Here is a 26,782-nt window from a genome sequence, read left to right on the forward strand (position 1 = left end):
TAAAAAAAATAAAGAACTGCATTATTTTTCATCCAAAGAAAATGTCATGACCTTATATAAAAACTGTTTTAACTGTAGGCATTTGTAGAGGTTAGCTAGCCTGAAAATTATAATAAACTATAAATCAACAGGCTCAAACCATAAAATTCACTCATCTCAAATTATTCTTTAGGAGCTACACTGCTTAACAATGTTTGTACAATGTTTGAACTTACTCTCTATTGTAATGAGAGTAAGTTCATTATAAATGAAAGAGTAAACACATTTTTAATTTCACCTTTATAATGGGAAATACAGGCTTAGCTATCTTACTTGCTACATTTTCCTAAGATGGAAGCTTTAATATTTTATTGTGTGACTGTCACTAGCCAGAGCAATTAGGCAAGAAAAAGAAATAAAAGGCATCCAAATTGAGAAGGAAGAAGTAAAATTGTCCCAAATGTAATTTGTTTGCAAATTACATGATCTTATATATAGAAAACCCTAAAGATCCACAAAAACTGTTTGAACTACTAAACAAAATCAATGAAGGTGCAAGATACAAAATCAATATATAAACATCAGTTGCACTAATAACAAACTATTTAAAAGGAAGTTAGGAAAATAGGATCATTTACAATAGCATCAAAAAGAATAAAACACTTAGGATAAACCTAACTAAGCAAGTGATGTCCTTGTACACTGAAAACTACAAAATATTGTTGAAAGAAATTGAAGAAGACACAAACAAATGGAAAAACATCCCATGTTCATGAATTGGAAGACTTAATATTGTTAAAATGTCCACACTACCCAAAGCGATCTACAGATTCAGTGCAATCCCTATCAAGATTCCAATAGAATTTTTTATACAAATAGAAAAAAAAATTCTAAAATTCATACCGAAGCACTAAAGACCCCAAACAGTGAGACAAATCTTTAGAAAAAAACAATCTTGAAAAAGAACAAAGAGTCTTCAATACAGGAACTATGTCCCAAGAATTGGGTTCCTTCAAGTAACTATTTTACTACCTGAAAGAAATAGATACAGGAGACAGGAACTGTCATATTCTTATAAGTTATAGACTATTTCTCCTACATATACCAGTGGGGATTTTGCTTGCTTTGCTACCCTACTTTGAAATTAGTGAATTCAATCACTATACCTATCACCGGACACAATGTGGTTTTCTTGAAAAATGTCTGAGGACATTCAAGAATTCCCCCATCTATAATGAACACACAACTGAAATTAAGTTGTTGGGGCTCTTGAAAAATAATTAGACTCCAAGGATACATAGATAATCTAGAACCAATTACCTGAAACAGCACTTTCATTGACTTTGATTGTTGATTCATGGTTCAATGGCCACTGATTTTCTGTGATGTTGAAGCTGTATGGCATAGTGAGAGGCAGGGAAATTGTCTGTGCTTTTCTTGCCCTTGTTGCTCCTCATGCTTGTATCCAACACTATCTTATTTGTATCTATTCCCTCTCCTGAAAGTTACCCTCTCTTGCCCCATCCTCAGAAACACTCCACAGAGGCTGCCCACCTCTTACTTCCTCCTTGTCTCCCTAATTATAGACTCAGGCTCTGAACCACAGGAATCGTTACTTTTACCTTGTGCCTAGATATCATTTTTCCATTTTTATTATTGTAACTTCATTACAGTGTACAGGATTTTAAATTTTGTGTGCAAATTTTCCCCACATCATGCCAGGATTGCATATACAGGAACAGGCATTTGTACAGATTGGAAGGAGACAGGATCAAACTAATTCTTATATTTAACTTCAAAAATTGATTAAAACTGAGGGTCTTTAGCCTTGCATAAATATAGCCTGGGTTAGGAAATAATTATAAAATTAATATGTGTATGGTACTCTGCAGTTACTAAGAAACATAACATCTGATGAAACACAATCAAATTAATCAAGCACTTGTTTTTTTCTGATTATAACAGTAATGCAGGGTTATTTGAAATATATTGCTTTATAGGATAGTAAAGTTAATATTAAAGCTCCAGAACTATATACTACTTTTCCCCAAAGATTTAAAAACATTTATGCTAACTAAATTATGTACAAAAGAAACCAACTAGAGCTAAAAAATGAATTCAGCGAAGTTGCAAGGTACATGATTAACACACCAAAATCAGTTGAGTTTCTAAACACAAGCAGTAAATAAGCCAAAAAGGAAATTAGAAAAACAATTCCATTTACAATAGCAACAAAAAGAATAAAATAGCTAGAAATAAATTTAATAAGGGAGATGAAAGAGTTGTACATTGAAAACTATAAAACATTGCTAAAACTATGAAGAAATTAAGGAAGACCTCAATAAATGAAAAGATATCCCATGATCTTAGATTGGAAGAATTAATATTATTAAGATGTAGCAATACTACCTAAACTGATCTACTGATTCTATCAAAATTCTAATAGCTTTATTTGCCAAAATGGAAAAGCCATTGCTCAAATTTATGTGGAATGCAGAGGGCAATGAACTGGCAAAACAATCTTGAAAAAAACAAAGTCAGAGTGCTCACACTTCCCAATTTCAAAATTTACTACAAAGCTACAGTAATCAAAGCAGTGTGGTACTGGCACAGGATAATGGAATACAACTGAGAGTCTAAAATAAGCCTATATATCTAAGCCCTATTGCTTTTTGACAAGAACCGAGACCACTCAATGGCAGAGGACAGTCTATTCAACAAATGGTCCTGGGACAACTGTATAGCCACATGTAAAAGAATGAAGTTAGATCTCTACCTAACACCACAAAAATAAACTCACAATGAATCAAAGATTAAATACAAGGGCTAAAACAATAAAACTCTTGGAAGAAAACATTGGGGTAAATTTTCGTGACCTTTAGTTTGGCAATGGATTCTTAGATATGACACCAAAAGCATGAGCCACAAAAGAAAAAAATAGACAAATAGGACTTCATCAAGATTTAAAACTTTTGTACATCAAAATACGTTATCAAGGAAGTGGAAAGACAACCTATAGAATGGGAGAAAATATTGGCAAATCGTATATCTGGTATCCAGAATATATAAGGACTTTTATAACTCAACAACCACAGTACTTAACATTAACAAACATGTCTCCAAAGATATACAAATGGTGAATAAGCACATGAAAATACGCTCAATATCATTATCCATTAGGGAAATGTAAGTCAAAACCCCAATGAGATATCACTTAACACCCACTAAGACAGATAATAACAAATAGTAGTCAGGATGTGGAAAAATCAGAACCCTCACACCCTGCTGGTAGGAATGTAAAATGGTGGGGCTGCTGTAGAAAAGCTCGGTGGTTCCTCAAAATGTTAAGCACAGAACTGCCATATGACCCAGCAATTCCCCTCCTATGCATATGCCCCAGAGAACTGAGAAAACAGGTACTCAAAACAAATACTAACACACGAATGTTCATACACCACTATTCATAATAACCAAAAGGTAGAAACAATCCAAATGTCTATCTATAGATGAATGTATATCAATATTGATATACACGTAAAATGGAACATTTTTCAGCCATAAAAGGAATGAAGTGATGATACATGCTACAGTATGAATGAGTCTTAAAAGAATTATGCTGTGTGAAAGAAGCCAGACACAAAGGTTACATGTTGTATAATTCCATTTACATGAAATATTCAGAATAGGTAAGCCCATAGAAACAAAAAGCAGATTGGAGGTTGGCAGGGACCGGGGAAGGAAGGATGGAGGAGTAACTGCTTAATGGGTATGGGTTTTTATTTTTAGATAATAAAAATATTTTGGAAGTAGATAGAGGTGGTGGTACACAGCATTTTAAATGTACTAAATGCCACTGAATTGTTCACTTTAAAATGCTTAATTTTATGATTTGAGAATTTCACCTTAATTAGGAAAAAATGAAAAAAATAATGCATCTGTTCATTGCATAATTTGCACTTCAAAACTCCTAATTTTACCACTTTTCTGGGTTTTAAACTGATGCACCTGTTTCATTTAAACTCAATGTGAGAGGATGAGAAAATGGGTTTAACTGTTTATTCTTGATTGTTTTGTGAGTTTTCCTATGGTTTTTAATTGATTTTATTTTAGTAGAATACTTAGAATCAGACATTTTCTGTGGAAAATTAATGTACTTAAATTATACTTTAGGAGTTGAAATAACTTTTTTTTTTTTTTTTTTGCGGTACGCGGGCCTCTCACTGTTGTGGCCTCTTCCGCTGTGGAGCACAGGCTCCAGATGCGCAGGCTCAGTGGCCATGGCTCACGGGCCCAGCCGCTCCGCGGAATGTGGGATCTTCCCGGACCAGGGCACGAATCCGTGTCCCCTGCATTGACAGGTGGACTCCCAACCACTACGCCACCAGGGAAGCCCTGAAATAACTTTTAAACTTCATCTTACTTTTTGTTACAATGTTTCTGTAATCTTTAGAAAATCCTATCAGGAAAATACTATATATGATATTTGGAACTTAAAGTACTGCCCACCAGAGGGCTCTCATTTTTCTTCTTTTTCTTTTCAAAAAAAAATGAAAGTCATATTTTAATAGATTATAGCTTATACACCTGTGAGTAAATCAAATGTATATTCTAAGTGTCTGTAGAAGCTCCCTGAATAGTACACTTAAAATAAACTTATTATGATTGAGATGCAAATAAAGCATACTTTATAAACACATACTCATGTTTTCCACATTTCTCTATAAAACTTTCTGTGAAAGGGAATTTATACAGTGAACTATTATGATTTGAACAAGAGGGAAATGAAACAAATGTTCCTTTAAAATTCACAGAGCACAACCTCCAGAATAACTAAGTGTACAGTTAATTTTAGATACTAATCTAAACCATGATGGAAGGAACTTTTCTCAACTATGTTTGGAAACACAGTCCTAATCTGAAAATTGATAAACAGAATTTATATTTAAAAAATAATTTTATTGCACCTATATTATATATGGGGGATGTGTTGGTGACTAAGATATAGTTGATTTTCTTGAGAAGCTCAGTCCATAATGGGAAACAGTCCTGTGTATAAATAATAATTGTATACTTTAACTGCTATAAAGAAGTGTGACAATCAAAAGACTTAATCTTTAATTCTCAGGGAGAATTGAAGGCTGGGAATGTTGTGTACTTTTTTAAAGTCCCTCAAGAAATTCTCATCTCCTTCATTCCACAGCTGAGAACAATTGTGCCAAGTGCCACTGTGGAAAGAGAAATTACCCACCTAAGAGAATCAGGGAAGTTTCCTAAACCAGAAATTAAAGATACAAGTTTCATCTGGGGAGCTCTCAGAGTAGGTGGAGGTGGCATATAAGGTAGGAGGGGCAATCCAAGTAGAGGGAAAAGAGTGATCAAAGTCGTGGAGCTAAAAAGTTAACAAAATACACAAAAAACCATATGATGTTGTCAGGAATCAGGACATGATCTGGGAAACTGCTTGGGACATGCAGGGACAAGCATCAGGACATGCTTGGGAAACTGATTAGGCCACAGTGAATGATACCAGTGGAGAGTGAGTACGGAAATCACATTTTGAAAAGCCCTGAATGCATGCAAAAGAGTTTGACTTCATCTTGTAGGAAATTTGGAAGCTGAGATTGTTTTTATGCAGGAGAATGACTTGAACAGATCATTAATTTAGTTGGCTAATTTTAATGGATCTGGGGAGCAAATTAAGGGTACAGAAGAGCAGAAGCAGTACAATGTGAGACAGAGAATCTAATTAAGAAGCAATTATTAAGCATTGAGTAGATGAGGGTCTTAATTAAGCCTGGACCAATGTGGATGGTGGAAACACAAATGAATAAAAGACATTAAGATCATTAAAGAAACATTTCAACAAGCTTCAAGCCAAACATGTAACTGTTGTCTCTCTCTGACCTTGAGCTTGGCTAGTGCTTTATGGAACTCATCCCAGAACTCCCTGAGAACTGTGTCACCTGGACTTTAATCCAGGTGAGATGGATGTAGAGGTCATCCTCTGAAATACTACTCTATCCTGTCTCACCTTCCCACAAGAGGCCACGTAGGACAGAAAAGAGTTAACAGCAGCTGGAGGAAATCTTGACCTCTATCCACCAACCTTTTGGTTAAAAAAAAAAAGGTAGATTCTATAGTTTTTATGTAAAAGATGATTTGAGCAGGATGTGCCTGTCTATACTAATTACTATAAATAAATCTGGAATTTATGCAATTATGGGATATAGCTGACCAGAGAATGGAAACTAGACCTGTAACATCTTTGCCCCTGAATGACTAAACACACAAAAACTAAGCAGCTCTAAACCTAAGTGGCTGAGCTGACACACACACCACACATTGTTAGTGCTTGTTTGCTACTCCAGTGTGGGAAAAGGGACAATTAGGAAGCAATTTTGAAGGCTCAAGCCCCTCAGGAAAGGAATACTACATGTATGCCTGCTTCTTGCTTGTTATCTTCTGAATCATTAGTAGTTTGGTCTTGGGCAAGACCTATGATTCTTGTGAGTGTGTTTTGACAATTCTACCTTTTGTGGCAACTCACTATGGAAAGAAAAGAGCACGAAGGTGGGTGTCTTGGCGTTGCACACTGCCATTATTTATTTAATCTATTACAGTACAGAATTTAGTGTAATACCAATTTACATACTCCTATACACATATCTATCTACCATGACAACAATTCCCAAATTTCTATCTATGAGTCATAGATTCAGATCTTTAGTTTGGTGGAACGTAGAATACATATTTCGTCTATTATCTTCACTGGTTTGTTTACTTCTCATAACAAAATATGAGGTCAGTACCATTATTAATGCTGTTTATAGATGAAGAAACTTAATAAATGTGACCAAATTACTGTGCTCAGCCTGACCAATGTCTCCTTCCCACAGAGGAGTGGAGGCTGGCACAATGCACAGAGAGAAGCACCCACCCCCTCCCTTAGAAGTAATGCAGCCATCTCCCTCAGGTTCTATTCTCTATCTGGTTAAATTCTATGACTGTATTAGTCTGCTAAGTCTGCCATCACACCATACCACAGACTGGATGGCTTAAAGAGCAGAAATGTATTTATCTGGAAGCTAGAAGTCCATAGTCAAGGTGCTTTCAGGGTTGGTTTCAGGTGAAGTTCTTTTCCTGGCTTGTAAATTTCTTGCTAGGTCTTCACATGGCCTCTTTGTTTGCTCAGAGAGAGGGAAGGATCTCTGGTAACTCATCCTCTTCTTATAAAGCCATCAGTCCTATTGCATTAGGACCCACTCTTATGACTGCATTTAATCTTAATTATCTCCGTAAAGTCCCCATCTCCAAGTACACTCAAGTTGGGGCTTAGGGCTTCAATATATGAATTTCGGAGGACACAATGCACTACATGACAATGGTTTCTGTATCTTCCTGTCCATTCATGGTTCTTTTTCTAAAACTATGTCTTTGCCCACTGGACTCTCACCTTCTAATTCTTTTGAAAACCTTTCTCCTTGCCTTGACTTCAGCCCCATAGGACTCACAGAGGTGATATTAGTTTTCTCCTTTTCTGTGCTTAGAGTGGGGTAATCAGAGACTTGCTTCTAACTGCACTTCCTTCTCTGGCCTTCAGTCTCTGCCTCTCCAGTAAGTTTTTCACATGGTCATCAGAATTATCCCCCTAAAGATTAACTGAAGTTCTCTCAGTTAGATAGACAACAAAATCAAAATTCTTCAGCATGGATTTACAATCTTGCCCAGTCTACATTCCTTGCTTTATCATTCTGTGTTTTAGTCAGGACGTAAATTCCACCCTTAGGGAGTCCGTCACTTTACTTCCTGCCATTCAATACTTTCCATGTGCCTCTGCTATGAGATTTAATTCCTTCCATCTTGTATAAGTGCTAGTTGTTTACATCACTCTTATAAAATTAGAAACCTCATTAGGGCAGAGACAGTATTTATTTATCTCTGTATACTTATCCTGACAGGTATAGTAGGTCCTCAATAATTAATTTTTAATTTATATGATGACAACAAATATTTATTCAGTTCCTACTTCATGCTAGGCCCCCTGCTTCAAGATGAAAACTAAAAAATGTTCTTATTATACTTCTTTTTCACTTTTTAAAGAAAATGATCTTTTAGTTTAGGTGACAGGTCATATGGTATAAACAAATATTTAAAAATCCTGCAATCCTTAGCCAAAGTTTCAAAGAATTCTATGGGTTCTCTTTAGTATCCAATTAGGCACAGTAGAATGAAACTACATCAAAATAAAGTGATTTAAATGAAGTACATTCCTCACACAAAGTAAGCCCAGAGGTAGGCATGTCAAGAGCTGGGATGCAGGGACTCTGAGGCTGTCAAGGACCAATGTGCCTCCACCTTTGCACCCCACATCCCTTGGATGTTGCCCTGCTGCTATGGCACTCCAGCCACCACATATACTTTCCCAGCTGGCAAGTGGAATACGAAACTTCAAGAAGTCCCATAAAGCAATTCCATTTATATCTAATGGGCCAGTGCATAATCATATGACCTGACCCATGTGTAGAGGGAGGGTGAGAAATATAATATTTTAGGTAGGCACACTGCCACCTTGAGTAAAATCAGAAATTCCTATTAAAGGAGAGCGAATGAACGGATATTTGGGTCTTGCTAGAAGAACATGTAAACTTCTTCAACCAAAATAAACCTGTAGATCTGAAATGAAATGGGATTGCAAAATGAGCTTTTAGCTATAACTGATTTGAACTTGAACTGTTTACATTCAATTAAATTATAGCTTAAATAATCACATTATTAAAATGGGACAAAAAAAAGAACCCACTGTTGAATGAAATTCAAAGTTTACTTGGCCAATGGCCCAAATACCTATCTCTCTCCCTCACCACCTACTGACCCCTGTCACCTCCAGACAATCTACCCAGCCGCACTCCCATCCATTTACTTTATGTCCTAAGGACTATTTTCCTGAGAACTCTCCTCCACAACCCTTTTCCTTGGCCTATATTGCCTCTTACCACCCTTTAAGTGCTTACATGTATATTTAAAGTAGCTTGCCCAGACAGTTTTGCGGTGATTAAGATTCATTTGCTGAATAGCAATGGAACTAATTACTCATGTCTTGGGGAAGGGCCTGAAATAAACCTCCTAGAATACAGCAACATAGAGGTTGTAGGGGTGGTGGCAAGGAATAAAATAATAGGAGCAGAGCCTTGGCAAATGACTACAAATTCCTGCACTGGCAAGAGTGCTGTTTTGAGAGGGAAGGACAAGAGAAGAGTTCCAAGTGGGAAAACCGTAACTACAATCATTTCATTTTCATTCTGTGTTCCTTCAGAAACACCAGTGTTATTCTTCCTACAAATGAGGCTGGAAAAATCTGATAAGTGTACATGTATAGTTTTGTAATATAAATCAATTTGAATGTTTTCCAAGAAAAAAACAGGTAACAAATAGCATTTTAAAAAGTTAAATTCTCTGTAAATATTTCAGGTATATTTGGGTGATGATTATCCAAGATCCTGTATTCTCTTTAACTTTTTTTTTTTTTTTTTTTTTTTTTTTTTTTTGCTGTACGCGGGCCTCTCACTGTTGTGGCCTCTCCCGTTGAGGAGCACAGGCTCCGGACGCGCAGGCTCAGCGACCATGGCTCACGGGCCCAGCCGCTCTGCAGCATGTGGGATCTTCCCAGACTGGGGCACGAACCCATGTCCCCCGCATCGGCAGGCGGACTCTCAACCACTGCGCCACGAGGGAAGCCCTCTTTATCTCTTAATGTTAGTATCTCCACTAAACATACTCAAATGGAAAATCAGAATATCACCTCCCTCTTATTGATCATTCTGAACTATAAGCAACCAGTTAAATTTTCTTCTTAATAGCAGCTCTAGTACCAAAAAAAAAAAAAAAGAGAAAAAAGGTTAAAATAATATTTGAGACCTTTTCTAACAACAGCAGGTTTAATTTATGTGTTGATCTCCAATACCTTCCAGAACTACATTAAAATAGAGCAAATACATTTTTTAAAGTATAAATCCACAAGAGCATGGAGGATAAGAGAGGAAATTCCAGAGAAAAATCACTAAATTTTGGAAGCTGCAAAGCAGACTGATGAATGGTAACAGACTTGGCAGAGTGTGGTAAGAGAAATCTAAATGCCCGCAGAAGGAAATAATAATAAGAGGAAAGGTTCAAGACTGGAAGGATCTGGTGTCACAGAGGGTAACAATAAAGACACAGAAGTGACAGAAGATTGGGTTAAAAGGAGAAGTTAGATCCCAGATACCTTTTCACAACCTGTACCCCTATAACCCTCCCTGACTGCAGCAGGAAATTGAGATTTGCTCTTTGGAGAAGTCCACAAAAGAGCCTCTGTGTACAGAGAGGTGAATAACTATACTAACATTTAAGACCACGGGGCCCAGAAACAGGGAGAACACCTGGGGAAATCCTACAGCCTAGTATGAGAAAGTCAACACACAACTCCCTTCTCCTTTTCAGTCCCAAGTTCAGGCAGCAGGGCTCACAGGAGAAATTAATCACAAGAGAAAATGACTGGCTAAAGAGAGAGAACTGACATTTGTGGAACTACTAACAAAACAGACAGACCTAGCTCTATTGCCTTACTTGAGGCAAACCAGTTGACAAAAGTCCTTCTACCCACTGATAGTTTCAAATGAACTTTTTTAAGGCCTCTGTCTTAAACATCAAAGTCAGCCAAGATCACCAGTCCTATTTGGAAATCCTGCACATGAAAATAAAAGAATGGATCAATCTAATGGAGGAAAATGTAAAAAGAATACCAAAGGAAAGAGGGACAAAGGAAAATAAAACTAAAAAATAATTAACATACTCATAGAAAAGGAAAAAAAGAAGATATTGGTTCCCTGAAAAGATTAAAAAAAATCAAATCAGAGAACAAGAAAGAATTCTTAGTAATTAAATATGTGGCAGATTATAGATGTCTACAAATTATTTGCTATTTCCTTCATTGACAGGTGGAGGGGTTGGCCTTATTGGGTCAATGAAATGTAGTAGAGGTGATATTTGGGACTTCTGCAGTTAGGTCATAAGGATGGATCCCTACAGCTATCACTGAAGATCTTGGGACATAATCATTGGGTTCCCACAGTCACCATGTAAGATATCTGACTACCCTTATAGCACCATATTCAAGAGGCTATAAGCAGACACACTGGTCAACATTTGGCTTCCTGTTAAGGCTCCAGACATGTGAGTAAAACTATTTTAAACCATTCAGACCAGCCCACCTAACAGCTGAATACATGTAACCTCCATCAACATCACTTGGAACAACTAAGTGCTGCCTAAATTCTTGGCCCACAAAATCACAAGATATACAGTCATACTTCATTTTATTGTGCTTCACTTTATTGCACTTTGCAGATATTGCATTTTTTTCACACATTGAAGGTTTGTGGCAACCCTGTGTCAAGCAAGTCTATTGGCACCCTTTTTCCAATGGCATTTGCTCACTTTGTGTCTCTGTGTCACATTTTGGTAACTCTCGCAACATTTCAAATTTTTCATTATTATTATAACTGTCATGGCGGTCTGTGATCAGTGATCTTCGAAGTTACTACTGTAATCATTTTGGGGTGCCACAAACCATGCCCATGTAAGACGGCAAACATCAATAAATGTGTGTGTTCTGACTGCTCAACCGATCAACCGGCTTCTCCCTGTCTCTGTCCCTATCCTTGAGCCTCACTATTCCCTGAGACACAATGATATTAAAATTAGGCCAATTAATAACTCTACAATGGCCTTCAAGCATTCAAGTGAAAGGAAAAGTCGCACATCTCTCACTTTAAATCAAAAGCTAGAAATGATTAAGCTTAGTGAAGAAGGCATGTCTAAAGCTAAGACAGGCTAAAATCAAAGTCTCTTGCACCAAATGGACAGTCAAGTTATGAATGCAAAGAAAAAGTTCTTGAAGGAAATTTAAAGTGCCACTCCAGTGAACACACAAATCATAAGCAAGCAAAACAGCCTTATTGCTGTCATGGAGAAAGTTGTACTGGTCTGGAACACACCAGCCACAACATTCCCTTAAGCCAAAGCCTAATCCAGAGCAAGGCCCTAACTCTCTTCAATTCTGCGAAGGCTGAGAACAGTGGGAAAGATGCAGAAGTTTGAAGCTAGCGGCGTTCGGTTCATGAGGTTTAAGGAAAGAAACCATCTCCATAACATAAAAACTAAAGTGAAACAGCAAAGTGCTGATGTAAAAGTTGTAGCAAGTTATCCAGAAGACCCAGCTAAGATAATTAATGAAGGTGGTTACACTAAATAACAGATTTTCATTGTAGATGAAACAGCCTTCTATTGGAAGAAGACGCCATCTAGGATTTTCATAGCTACAGTGGAAAAGTCAATAGCTGGCTTCAAAGCTTCAAAGGGGCAGCTGCCTCTCTTGTTAGGGGCTAATGCAACTGGTGCTTTAAGTTGAAAGCAATGCTCATTTACCGTTCTAAAAATCCTATGGCCCCTAATAATGGTGCTAAATTTACTCTGCCTGTGCTCTGTAAATGGAACAACAAAGCCTAAATGACAACACATCTGCTTATCGCATGGTTTACTGAATATTTTAAGCCCACTGTTGAGAACCTGTGCTCAGAAAAAAAGATTCTTTTCAAAATGTTACTGCTCACTGACAATGCACCTAGTCACCCAAGAGTTCTGATGGAGATGTACAATGAGATTAAGATTGTTTTCATGCCTGCTAACACAACATCCATTCTGCAGCCTGTGGATCAAGGGGTAAATTTGACTTTCAAGTCTTATTATTTAAAAAATACATTTCACAAGGCTATAGTTGCCATATCCAGTGATTCCTCTGATAGATCTGGGCAAAGTCAACTGAAAACCTTCTGGAAAGGATTCATCATTCTAGATGCCATTAAGAACATTCATGATTCCTGGGAAGAGGTAACAGCAACATTCACAGGAGTTTGGGAGAAGTTGACTTCAACCCTCATGGATGACTGTGAGGGGTTCAAGACTTCAGTGGAGGAAGTAACTGCAGATGAGGTGGAAATAGCACGAGAACTAGAATTAGAAGAGTTTGAAGATGTGACTAAATTGCTGCAATCTCATGATAAAACTTTAAGGGATAAGGAGTTGCTTTTAATGAATGAGCAAAGGAAGTGGTTTCTACAGATGGAAGGAGATGCTGTGAAAATTGCTGAAATAAAAACAAAGCATTTAGAGTATTACACAAACTTAGTCGATAAAGCAATGGCAGAATTTGAGAGGAATAACTCCATAATTTTGAAAGTTCTACTGTGCGTAAAATGTTATCAAACAGCACTGCATGCTAGAGAGAAATGGTTTGTGTAAGGAAGAGTGAATCAATGCAGCAAAACTTCACTACTGTCTGATTTTAAGAAATTATGGAAAAAAAGAAAAAAGAAATACCTGGGGAATGAGAAGTAGCCCCATTATGTTCTTTGGGTGAAAAAGTGACTTGAAAAGTCCATCTTTCTTTTGTACTTCTACTTGTCCCCTAATTGTGTGCTTTCTTTTGAATTTGCATTCCTCAGTGTACAGAGAGGAATTTATATGTTACATTTTTAAAGAATGAAACATTACTGAATAAGTGACTTAGAAGGTTAAGTGTTTGGGTTTCAGATGGCTGTGATTTCCACTTTAATGTTTTAATATCACATATGGGTTGCATAGTCCTTGTTGACCTTGATTTTTGTTATTGTCCCTGCTGCAGTTTCCTCTATTGATCCTGTTATCAGTAGGTCTTAACCTTAACCAGAAGCAGCCACCAGCAAAACCAGCATAAACGTAAGCTTCACAGCCCAGGCTCTATGTCTTGGGACTTTTGCAAGAGTAGTCATAGTGTAGAAGGTACTGTTAAACCTAAAATCTGGATGACCATTTACACATAACTCTTTAAGACTGTATTCCAAGAAAATTATATTTGTTCCAAGGTAGCTCAAAACTCTTTGAAAATCCCCTTGAGAAAGTGGGACACACAATCAGATTTTAAATTAATTAACTAATTAATTAATCTATTTTTGGCTGCATTGGGTCTGTTGCTGCGTGCGGGCTTTCTCTAGCTACGGCAAGTGGGAGCTACTCTTCACTGCGGTGCACTGGCTTCTCATTGCGGTGGCTTCTCTTGTTGCAGAGCATGGGCTCTAGGCACATGGGCTTCAGTATTTGTGGCACAGGGGCTCAGTAGTTGAAGCTCTCAGGCTCTAGAGCGCAGGCTCAGTAGTTGTGGCACACGGGCTTAGTTGCTTCACAGCATGTGGGGTCAACCGGACCAGGGATCAAACCTGTGTCCCCCACCTTGGCAGGTGGATTCTTAACCACTGCGCCACCAGGGAAGTCCCAGCAATAAAGTAGTTTTAAATTAAGGAATATGCATTATTTTTTAGATACAATGCTATGGCATACTTAATAGAGTAGAACATAATGTAACCATAACTTTTATATGCATTTGGAAACCAAAACTTTCATGTGACTCATTTTATTGCAATATTCACTTTACTGTGCTGGTCTGGAGCCAAACCTGCAATATCTTCAAGGTATGCCTCTAATAAAACAAGTATTATAAGGTGCTATGTTTGGAGTAGTTTATTACACAGCAGTAGATAACTGCAACAAGGTTGGATGATAAAGTTAAAGAAACTTCCAGGAAATTAGAACAAACAGATAAAGAGATCAAGAGACAAAAAATATTATTAATCCAGAGGTCCAATACCCAATAGGAGCTCTTTAAGGCAAAAATAAGAGCAAATAGAAGGAAGTAGATTATAATTTAAAACACACGTGCATGCACACGCACGCACACATGCGCGTGCGCGCACACACACACACACACACACACACACACACACACACACACACACACACGGAAGTCTTCTTTGAACTGGAGAAAAATGAGTTTCCAGACTGAATGGATTCAATAAGTGTAATAAAAACTTAAAAGAACAAATAGGGACAAACGAAAATTCTGTAAGTTTCTAGAAGGAAAAAAATAAAGTTGACCTATGAAAGACTGATGTCATCAAATGGCACCAGACATCTCTAAAGTTATACTGGAGTCAAGCAGCAATGCTTTCAAAGTTCTTGGGAAAACTAATTTCCAATCTAGAATTCTATAATCTCTCAAACTACAAATCAAATTTGGTGATAAAAACATATATTTTCATCTCACAAAATCTTAAAACATTTATACCCCATGGACCTTTTCTCAGGAAGCTAGTGGATATGCCCTATCACCAAAATGAAGGCATAAATTCAAAAACAGCAATATATGGAATCCAGGAATCACAGACGCAAGTCAAAGACAACTGATTTTGGAAATCTGTGTCGTCTTTCTTTTTCTTCCTCAGTCTAATTAAAGGATTAATAATTTTATTGATAGCTGATTTTCTATAATATTTATCCATTTTTTACTTAACTGATTTCTGATACTATATTTATTATTTCCTTTCTTTTACTTACACTGGTTTTTAATTTCTTCTTTTTTAGCTTCTTAAATTGGAACTTTAGATCACTGATATTAAATCATTTATTTTTTCTAATAAAAGTATTTAAAGATATAAATTTTTCTCTAAGCACTGATTTAGCAATACTTCACATATTTTAATACACTTGATATATTGTATTTTCATTTTCAACCAGTTTGAAATATAATTTCCTTTGCAATTTCTTGTTTAATCCATGGATTATTTAGCAAAATATCATTTAATTTCCTAATATTTGATAATTCCAGATATCTTTCTATTATTAATTTCTAACTTAATTCCCTTCTAGTCAGAAAACATACTCTGTAAGTTTAAACTGTTTTCAGTTTATTGAAGCTTGTCTATGGCTTAGCTGATAGCATATTTGGTGAATGTTAATGTGCAGGTCCCACCCCACCCAACCTGGTAGGCAGCCCCAGGTGGCATCAGTGCCCCTCCTAAGTGGCTCCAGGTCCAAGGGACCAGCCCTGCCCACCAGCATGCCTGCAGCAATTGTAGCTCAACCACAACAGGAGCATACATGCAGCGCACACAGGAGAGACACTGGGTACACGTGGCTCTGGTAACCAGGAGGGATTGTGCCAGTGGGCCCCAGAGAATACCTTCTACATAAGGCCACTTTAAGACTGGAAGACATAGCTGATATAACTAGTACATAGAAACAAACACAGAGACACAGGCAAAATGAAGATGCAAATACCTTCCAAACAAAAAATAAGACAAAACCCTAGAAAAAGAACTAAATGAAATAGAAATCAGCAATTACCAGATAAAGAGTTTAAAGTAATAGTCATAAAAATTCTCATCAAACTCAGGAGAATAATGGATGAACACAGTGAGAACTTCAAGAACGAGATAGAAATTATAAAAAGAATCAATCAGAACTGAAGAATACAACAACTGAAATGAAAAATACACCAGAGGGAATCAACAGGAGATTTGAGGATGCAGAAGAACAAATCAGAGATCTGGAAGACAGGGTAATGGAAATGAATAAATCAGAACAGTAGAAAGAGAACAGAAAGTTTTAAAATGAGGATAGTTTAAGGGACCTCTGACACATCAAGTTTACTAACATTCTCATTATAGGGATCTCAGAGGAGAAGAGAGAGAGAAAGGGACAGAGAAACCTACTTAAAGAAATACTGGCCAAAAACTTCCCTAAGCTGGCAAAGGAAACAGACATCCAAGTCCAAAAGGCACAGAGAGTCCCAAATCAGATGAACCAAAAGAGACCCACACCAAGACACATTATAATTAAAGTATCAAAAGTTAAAGGGGGATCTTAAAAGCAGCAGGAGGAAAACAGCTAGTTATGTACAAGGGAACCATGTTAGACTATCAGCTAATTATTCAACAGAAATTTTACAGGCCAGAAGGGAACAGCACAATATATTCAGGGTGCTGAGAGGAAAAAACTTACAATTAAGTATTCTCTATCCAATAAGGTTATCATTCAGAATTGAAGGAGAGATTGTTTCCCAGACAAGCGAAAGCTAAAAACGTTCATTCACCACTAAACCAGCCTTACAAGAAACGTTAAAGGGACTTCTTCAAATGGAAAAGAAAAGGCCATAACTAGAAATAAGAAAATTATGAAAGAAAAAATTTCACTGGTATATATATATGAGGTTCATATATAACAAGATAGATAGAGTGAATTCTATTAATAAAAGCCCTTCATTTTTTACTCCCTCCAATGTTTTACGTTTTTGCCATCATATTTTACACTAAAGAAAATAATGATTACAAGGGAAGAGAGCAAGAAAAGGAGAAAGGAACAGAGAAGAACTATAAAAACAACCAGAAAACAATTAACAAAATAGCAATAAGTACATACCTATTAATAATTACTTGAAATTTAAATGGACCAACTACTTCAGTCAAGAGACGTAGGGTGGCTGAATGGATGAAAAAACAGGACCCATCTATATGCTGCCTACAAGAAATAAGAAAGAAATCATATCAAATATCTTTTCAACCACGACAATATGAAACTAGAAAGCAGTTACAGTCATCCCTTGGTATCCACAGGGGATTGGTTCCAGGACTTCCCATGGATACAAAAATCCATAAATTTTCAAGTCTCTTACAGTCAGCCCTTCATAGCCACAGATTCTACATCCATGGATATGGAGGGCCAACTGTATACTTATTGAAAAGAAATCTGCAGACCCACGCAGTTCAAACCTACATTGCTCAAGGGTCAAATGTACAAGAAGAAAACTGAAAAAAAAACCACAAACATGTGAAAGCTAATCCACATGCTACTAAACCACCAATGGTCAATGAATAAATCAATGAGGAAATTAAAAAATACCTTAAGACAAATAAAAATGGAAACAACCTTCTAAAGTCTATGGGACACAGCAAAAGCTGTTTTAACAGGGAAGTTTATAGTGATACAACATTACCCCAGGAAATAAGATCTAAAAATCTCAAATAAATAATCTAACCTTATACCAAAATGCACTAGAAAAAGAATAATGAACAAAGCCCAAAGTCAGGCTTTGAAGGAAATAAATAATAAAGATCAGAGTGTAAACAAATGAAATAGAGTCTAAAAAAAAACAATAGAAAAGATCAGTGAAACTAAGAGTTGCTTTTTTGAAAAGAAACAAAATCAATAAAACTTTACCCAGTCTCCTCAAAAAAAAAAAAAAAAAAGGCCCAAGTAAATGAAATCAGAAATGAAAGTGGAAAAGTTACAACTGACAGGACAGAAATACAGAGGATCATAAGAGATTACTGTAAACAACTGTACACCAAAAAATTGGGCAACCTAGAAGGAATGGATAAATTACTAGAAATGTATAATCTTCCAATATTGAATCAGGAAGAAATAGAAAGTCTGAACACACTAATCACTAGCATTGAAATTGAATCAGTATTTTAAAACTCCCAACAAACAAGAGTCCTGGTCCAGATGGCTTCAAAGGGGAATTCAACCAAACATTTGAAAAAGAATTTAATACCTAGCCTTCTCAAACTATTCCAAAAAACTGAAAAGGAAGAAATGCTTCCAAACTCCCTCTACGAGGCCAGCATTACCCTGATACTAAAACCAGACACTACAAAGAAAATTACAGGCCAATATCCCTGATGAACACAGATGCAAAAATCCTCAACGAAATATCAGCAAACTGAATTCAACAATACATTAAAAGGATCATACACCATGATCAAGTGGGATTTGCTCCAGGGATGGAAGGATGGTTCAATATCCACTGATCAATCAATGTGATCCATCACATTAACAAAGCAAAGGATAAAAATTGTAGGACTATCTCAGTCAATGCAGAAAAAGAATTTGACAAAATTCAATATCCATTTACAATAAAAACTCTTAACAAAGTGGTATAGAGGGAACATACTTCAACATAATATAGTTCATATATGACAAACCCCAAGCCAACATCATACTCAGTGGTGAAAAGCTGAAAGCATTTTTTCTAATATCAGAAACAAGTCAAGCATGTCCACTCTTGCCACTTTTATTCAACATAGAATTTTAAGTCCAAGTGACAGCACTGAAACAAGAAAAAGAAATAAAAGAAATCCAATTGAAAAGGAAGAAGCAGAACTATCACTATTTGTAGATGACATGATACTGTATATAGAAAACCCTAAAGACTCCACCAAAAAATATTAGGACTAATAAATGAATTTAGTAAAGTTGCAGGATACAAAATCAATATATAGAAACCTGTTGCATTTCTATATACTAATAAAAACTATCGGAAAGAGAAATTAAGGAAACAATCCCACTTACAATTGCATCAAAAAGAATAAAATAACTAGGAATATGTTTAACCATGGAAGTGAAAGACCTGTACTCTGAAAGTAAGATGCTGATGAAGGAAATTAAAGACAACACAAATAAATAGAAAGATATACTGGGGCCATGGACTGGAAGAATTAATGTGGTTAAAATATCCATACTACTCAAAGCAATCTACAGATTCAAAACAATCCCCATCAAAATGCCAATGGCATTTTTTACAGAACTGGAACTAGTCATCCCAAAATTGGTTTGGAACAAGAAGACTCCAAATAGCCAAAGCAATCTTACAAGAAGCCTGGAGGTGTCATGCTCCTTGATTTCACACTATACTATAAAGCCATAGTAATCAAAATTGTATGGTACTGGCACAGAAACAGACACATACATCAATGAAACGGAATAGACTGCCCAGAAATAACTCCATCCTTATATGATCAATTAATTTATGATAAAGGATCCAAAACTATATAATGGGGGAAAGACATTCTCTTCAGTAAACGCTGTTGGGAAAACTGGACAGGTATATTCAAAAGAATCAAACTAGACCACTTTCTTACACCATATACAAAAATAAACTCAAATTGCCTTAAAGACTTAAATATAAGACCTGAAACCATAAAATGCCTAGAAGAAAACACAGGCAGTACACTTTTTGACACCAGTCTTAGCAATACTTTTTGGATTCATCTCCTCAGGCAAGGGAAACAAAAGCAAAAATACACAAATGAGACGACCTCAAACTAAAAAGCTTTTGCACGGGAAGGAAATGATCAACGAAATGAAAAGCCAACCTACAGAATGGGAGAAGTTATTTGCAAGTAATATATCTGATAAGGGGTTAATATCCAAAATATGTAAATGACTCATACAACTCAGTCTAAACAACAAAAAAAATCCAATTAAAACATGAGCAGAGAACCTGAATAGACATTTTTCCAAAGAAAACATACAAATGGCCAATAGACACATGAAAATATGCTGAACATCGCTAACCATCAAGGAAATGCAAATCAAAACCATGGTGAGATACCATCTCACACCTGTCAGAATGGCTATTATCCAAAAGACAAGAAATAACAAGTGTTGACAAGGATGTAGAGAAAGGGGAAACCTCATACACTGTTGATGGGAATGCAAATTGGTGCAGGTTCTATGAAAAATAGTATGGAGGTTCCTCAAAAAATTAAAAATAGAATTTTTAATTCTATTGATGATGATCCAGTAATTCCATATGATCCAGTAATTCCACTTCTGGGTATCTATCCAAAGAAAATGAAAACACTAATTTGAAAAGATATATGCGTGCCTATGTTCATTGCAGCATTATTTACAATAGCTAAGATATAGAAGCAACCAAAGTACACATAAATAGATGAATAGATATAAAAGATGTGGTGTATATGCATACGATGGAATATATTACTCAGCCATAAAAAAGAATGAAATATTGCTATTTGCAACAACATGGATGGACATAGAGGGTATTATGCTATATGAAATAAATCAGACAGAGAATGACAAATACTGTATATTTTCACTTATATGGGGAATCTAAAAAAACAAACAAAACAAAACAGAAACAGACTTATAGATACAGAGAACAAACAGATGGTTCCCAGAGGGGAGGGAGGTGGCAGGTTGGGTGAAATAGGTGAAAGGAATTAAGAGATGCAAACTTCCAGTTACAAAATAAATAATCACAGGTATGTAATATACAGCATAGGGAATATAGTCAATAATACTGAAATGACTCTGTATGGTGACAGATGGTTACTAGACTTACACGGTGATCAATTAGTTATGTATATAAATGTCAAATCATTATATTATATACTTAAATCTAATATAATATTGTATGCCAACTATAATTAAATAAAAAAATATAAAAAGAAAAAAAAAAGGCTGAGGAACTCTTCCAGATTAAAAGAGACTAAAGAGACATGAAAACAAAATATAATTTATGACCCTAGATTGGATCCTGGACTGGGAAAAAATAGCTATAAAGGATATAACTGAAACAACTAATCAAATGTGAGTATGGACTGTGGATTGGATAACAGTATCATATCAATGTTACATTTCCTGTTTGACTGCTAAACTGAGGTGATGTAAAGGAATGACCACATTCTTAGGAAATATGCACTGAAGCATTTAGAATAAAACAGCGCACTCTCTCCAACTTACTTTTAAATGTTTTTAGAATACACAGAAAACATGTGTGTGTGTGTGTGTGTGTGTGTGTGTGTGTGTGTGTGTGTAGAGAGAGAACATAAAACAAATGGGGTAAAATAGGTATAAACTACTATGTATAAAATGAATAAGCTACAAGATATATTGTACAAAACAGGGAATATAGCCAATATTTTATAACTATATATGGAATATAACCTTTAAAACTTTCAAATCACTATGTTGTATACCTTAAACTTGTATACTTGAAACATATAATATTGTACATCAACTATACTTCAATTAAAAAGAACTGAAAAATGAGGTAGAAATGTAAACAATTGGTAAATCTGTACAAAAGCCTTATTCGAGTAATTTTTCTATAAACAAGGAAGAATAGTAAAATAAAATCTAAAAAAATTACCATGAAAACTTCTTAAAGAGTTGTATTAGTTAGGATATATGAAATGGCAAATTGAGAAGAGGTATATAGTTCTACGTTTCTTTTAACGTAAAGTATTCCATGAATTAAAAGAGTCTAAATGGCACTAAATTAACACTCAATTTACAATAAAAATAAAAGTAGCCACTATTTATGAAGATCTTATTTTGTACAGGCATTGTACTAGGCATTTGACACACGTTTATTTTACATAACAATCCTATAACACTGAACTATAATAGTACACATTTTACAATGAAGAAACTGAAGTGACAAGAAGCTGCTTAAAATCATACAGTGAGTAGAAATGTCCAGATTTGAACCCAAGACTATATCACTTTAAAATGTGTGCTGTTCAACGTTGTACCGTACTGATTTCCAAATATAGTGTGCCTGTTTGGAAATTCAGTCCATCAATTCCTTGAAGTTGATGAGTTGGAGTTTGGGGGTTTTATTTGCCAAGAGTAAGACATATAGTATGTTTGTTTTTCTCTTTAGCAGAGGATTTGCTCAAGCTTGTCTAAAGCACTGTGGTCTTTGGCTCACACAATCTTAATAAAACCCAGGTGTATTTAGCCAGATTATATGACACATGTTCAGGTTCATGTTTGATTTCAAATTAAATATCTATTTGATTTATGGTAAAGAATTTACCTCTCTCTTTCCCATGCGGATTCTAATTCTAATCTTCAATCTGCTCTTCCAATGCTTCTAGCACTTAGAGTTTTCCCATTAAAACTTTTCATTGTTATTTTTTATAATCACTAGAGACTGTTACTTAGCCCAGCACCTGTTGTTATTTCCTTGATTTTTTTCTTTCAGGGAAGAAATGAACTTATATTAATGTGACTACACTGTATTTTAGCAAATTCCTCAGAGAAAAATGTTATTTTTGGTCCCCTAGAAGTATTTGGTTATACCAGTTTATAACTTTATAATAATACAGATCATTTAAGCACTTAAAATTTCAATTAGTTTCAATTTCAATTTTGATACATATAACTGTATGAAATCTACTCTCTATACTTCTCACATTTTGGAGAAAAGGCATAAAGGTGAACACAGTTACACTTTAGAAACAGATAATTTGAATTCTAATATGGTTGATAAATCAGGTTACATAAAATCTAAACATATTGGAATTTTCATCATCAAGATGAACTGAAACCCAAACCTACATGAAAGTTCAAAAACACTTCATGACTAACTTATTTTATTCATTCTAGTCTTTCTACAGTTCTTGATTAGTCTAACACCAGACTCACTGTTTCCACAATTGTGTAAGACAAGCTTTTGAGTTGGCTAAAATTAGGAAGCAGAGAAAAGTCTCAGGCCAAAGGCTGTTTTCCATTGCCTTTGCTTTACTGCAGTTTTATGTACTTGAAAAACCAACAAAGAGAAAATCCTCTTTCATGAGATTTCCAGATTTTTTTTTTTTAGAGATAAAAGTTCAGTAAAATATGTAAACACTGGAATTGTTACTAAACTCTGAGTTGTCAAGTGTCATTTTGATTCATTACATATGACGTATCAATTTTAGATAAAGAGCCTGCCAGCAGGTAAAATTGTCTCTACCGCATAATGCGGTTGAGAACACAGGTTTTGCTGGGACATTTGCCAGTGTGCTATATGAGTGAAAGGACGAGGTCCATCTGTATTAAACTTATTTTCTTCCCTTCATTAATGAGAGGAACAATCATGTCTCAAAATCCTATTGGAAGGTAAGCTGACCGGCCATTAATAGGACCCAGCTTAGTCACTGGTACTTTTAGCTGTGCCACAGCTATATTTTGCTACCATTCTGGACCCAGATGGGACCTTAAAGATACACTAATCCACAATTTTGAATTTATATATAAAAAGCTGAGATTCAGATAGATTAACTGGCTTGTACACTGGGATTCTGTAGTCAAGCTAGAACACAGAATACCCATTTCCTGATTTAGGACTTATTTTGGCTTTTTGTTTGTCTGTGGACCCAACAAAAGCAACTGGTTTTACAATTTTAACTCACTTTCTTTCTGTGGAAATGTGAGATGCCTGTAGGAATCGCCAAGATCACTCCTTCCGTCCCTCTTCTCAGCAGGAATGGTCTTGAAGCGCGCAGGTGGACAAGCACCGTGTCAACAGTGAAATATGCGCACATTATGCACTTAGTATGTTCAGGTGTTGATGATCACTTTGGTATTCTCTCCCAGGAGCCCTATCCTCTCATAGTTAGAATAAGGAGGACGGTCTAAGCAACCAGCCAGCTTACGCATGTGGTAATAGCAAAGGGAGCCTCCACATTTACTCCATCTTTGTGTCCTCTGTGCAGGGATGTTGATCAATGGTACAAGAGAGGTTAACTTGAATTTCAGTTAGAGGATTTATTAATTATATCCACCTGAGCAGAGACAGCAGGTGAAGCACTTGGTCTGCAGTTCCCCAGATATATTATACATTCTAGTGCACAGACCGGAGTCTTTCCTTTCTGCTCACAAAACTGCCCCTCACTTCTCCGTACCTCTTCCTTCAAGATGGAGCTAACTTCTCTGTTAAGTACTTTACGAATTACCTCATTTAATTTTTATCATAATACTGTGAAGTAGGTGTTATTTTTTCCATTTTACAGTGGAAAAAACTGAGTAAAATAGACGTTAAGCAACCTCTCACAGGTCTCTTGCTTGTGCACTGTGAGACCACCAGCTCAAAGCCCTAACGGCTAATCAGTACGCCTCATATCTTCAAATGTAATTTTAAAGTAGCAGGAATGGAAATATAATAATAACAGGATTTAATTCCTTTATGGTAAGGATAATTTCTAGGTAAGGTATTGACTCTGAAGTGTAAGAAACATAGTGCTTTCAATCTAATACGTAGAAAAAAAATGTGAAAGAAATGAACTAAAATGTTCTACGAAAAAGATTAAACTAGTTGTTAACTTCTAATCTAATTAAAGAGTCTATTGGCACCACAAAATATCCTGACAGGTAGTAATTCATCAAGGATTTCTGTACAGTTAATAATACAATAGAGAAAGCTATATATTGTTCCAATTCGTTTTCATTTTATCCTCAACTAGACTGTACATAAAGTATTGAGAAACCCTTTAGAACTCAAGTGAGCTATTGGTTTACCCCATTAACTAAAATCCACTTAATTGAAGTGTGTGTGTGTGTGTGTGTGTGTGTGTGTGTGTGTGTGTGTGTGTGTATTAGGGAGGAGGTGGAAATAATAATATACATTTTAAGTGTACTGAAAAATGCTTCTTACACAATCATATAACCACAATATACATTCAAAATGAGAGGAAGAGAGAGAGAGAAAGAAGCTGGAAAGGGCTGTTACGCATATTTTAGATCAAAATTGCTTTAAAAACAAATAATAATATCAGAGCTCTTTTAGTATAAGAGCAACAAAACATTCATTTTAAAACACAGAATCAATGCTTCACATTTGCTGTAAGAATACCATTACATTAACTACTAGGCTGTCCTGCTCTAGCTCACATTAGTGGTTTTGTTTCTGACAAAACACAAATGGGGACTGCATAGTTGAAAGCTGCTAAATCCACTACTTCTCCTTAAGTCTTTCTTTTGGCTGATAGTACTAGGTTATTTAAACAGTAACAGTTGCCATAATTTTACTGTTGAGGTCTTTACCCACTATTATTATCCTTTAAAAAGAGGAACTGTAAATGACAAATGACCAATTCAAAGAAGACACAGACAACTTTTATCTATTCACTGAGAAACTTTACATGCTTCAATTTTCTGTCTACGAGGAGCTACACCTCATCTGGATAGCTTGCAAAATCTTGTTTTAATGAAACACATTCGGAATCTGATTTTAATGGAACACATTTTTACCTTTATGACATGCTTTCTGAAATAAAATACAGGTTTGCAGCAGCACTATGTGTGGCTCATCGATAAACTGCAGGCAACCACCTGCAAGCCTCTCTCTCTCTCATCAATGCTTTAATTTCCTTTGGCTTATTATAAGCCACTTCACATTTCTCAAGATGAAACAAAGGGGAAAAGACTCCCTTACTTTAAGTTCAGGATTTAATCTTCTAATAATAGTGTTTTGTATCTATGTAATGCTCTGCTCTCAAATGTAACCTACTGTACAGTAATTAGATCTTCTCACTGCTCCAGCATTATTTTTCAGGCAGTAGAAAAAAAAATGTTGGAATGTCAGGGTATGTTGGAAAGATCTTGCACAGAGGAGCTTAATCTGAGGGAAGTGTCACAGGGGGTATTTAAGAACCCAGGGAAAGAGGTCAGCTTATACTTTAAGAAATCCATGAATGATCCAGCAATAGCAATATAAAAATAAAAGTCTACTGTCTTTTACATAAAGGAATGCTTGTTTTGAAAACTGTAATAAACAAGTACATCCTCTTCATGTGTTAATTCTTGATAAGTAAATTACAAATTATAGTATTCATATAAGTAATCTTTGTATTTTTTGCAGGCTGAGATTGAACAGACATGCCCTTTAAAATCCTCCCCCTTTAAATCTGAATTACAATATATTGAATGAAATGCTAGAATGTAGACCAGATCTCAACTGTGTGTGACAAGAATATCTGAACTGATGCTATTCTGCCTGGTCATCTTTCCAGCTAGTCAATACATCTTTGAACTCTAGTTGATAGTAATTAATTCTGACGGGTCACTTTACCATCAAAGATTATCTCTGACATGACATTGCTACTTGGTGACCAGATCTTGTAACTCACACATCAAACATTTTATTCCACACTTATTATAGCATTTTCAACTATATCAGAGAAAATCCTAAGCATACACAGAAATTAACACCAAAGACTGCTTTTTAAAATGTACATGATTTCTTTAGGTTTTCAAATATTTTTCAGGTTAATTAAATTGAAGATAAAAGGCATCAACTTTATTTAGGAAAGAAAAAACTCAG

The 26,782-nt window shown here is 35.7% G+C and overlaps 1 long non-coding RNA gene across 3 annotated transcripts in view; it reads right to left on the bottom strand.

Annotated features, from left to right (window-relative positions):
• LOC307185304 overlaps positions 1-26,782 on the bottom strand; it is a 269,333-nt gene that overhangs the window by 91,957 nt on the left and 150,594 nt on the right. For all 3 annotated transcript variants that reach the window (XR_013827950.1, XR_013827951.1, XR_013827952.1), the window contains one exon: positions 17,305-17,403. This is a non-coding gene — a long non-coding RNA (uncharacterized lncRNA). The remainder of the gene's footprint in view (positions 1-17,304; positions 17,404-26,782) is intronic.

The sequence above is a fragment of the Stenella coeruleoalba genome (assembly GCF_951394435.1).
Source record: "Stenella coeruleoalba genome assembly, chromosome: 4".
NCBI classification, from domain to species: Eukaryota; Metazoa; Chordata; class Mammalia; order Artiodactyla; family Delphinidae; genus Stenella; species Stenella coeruleoalba.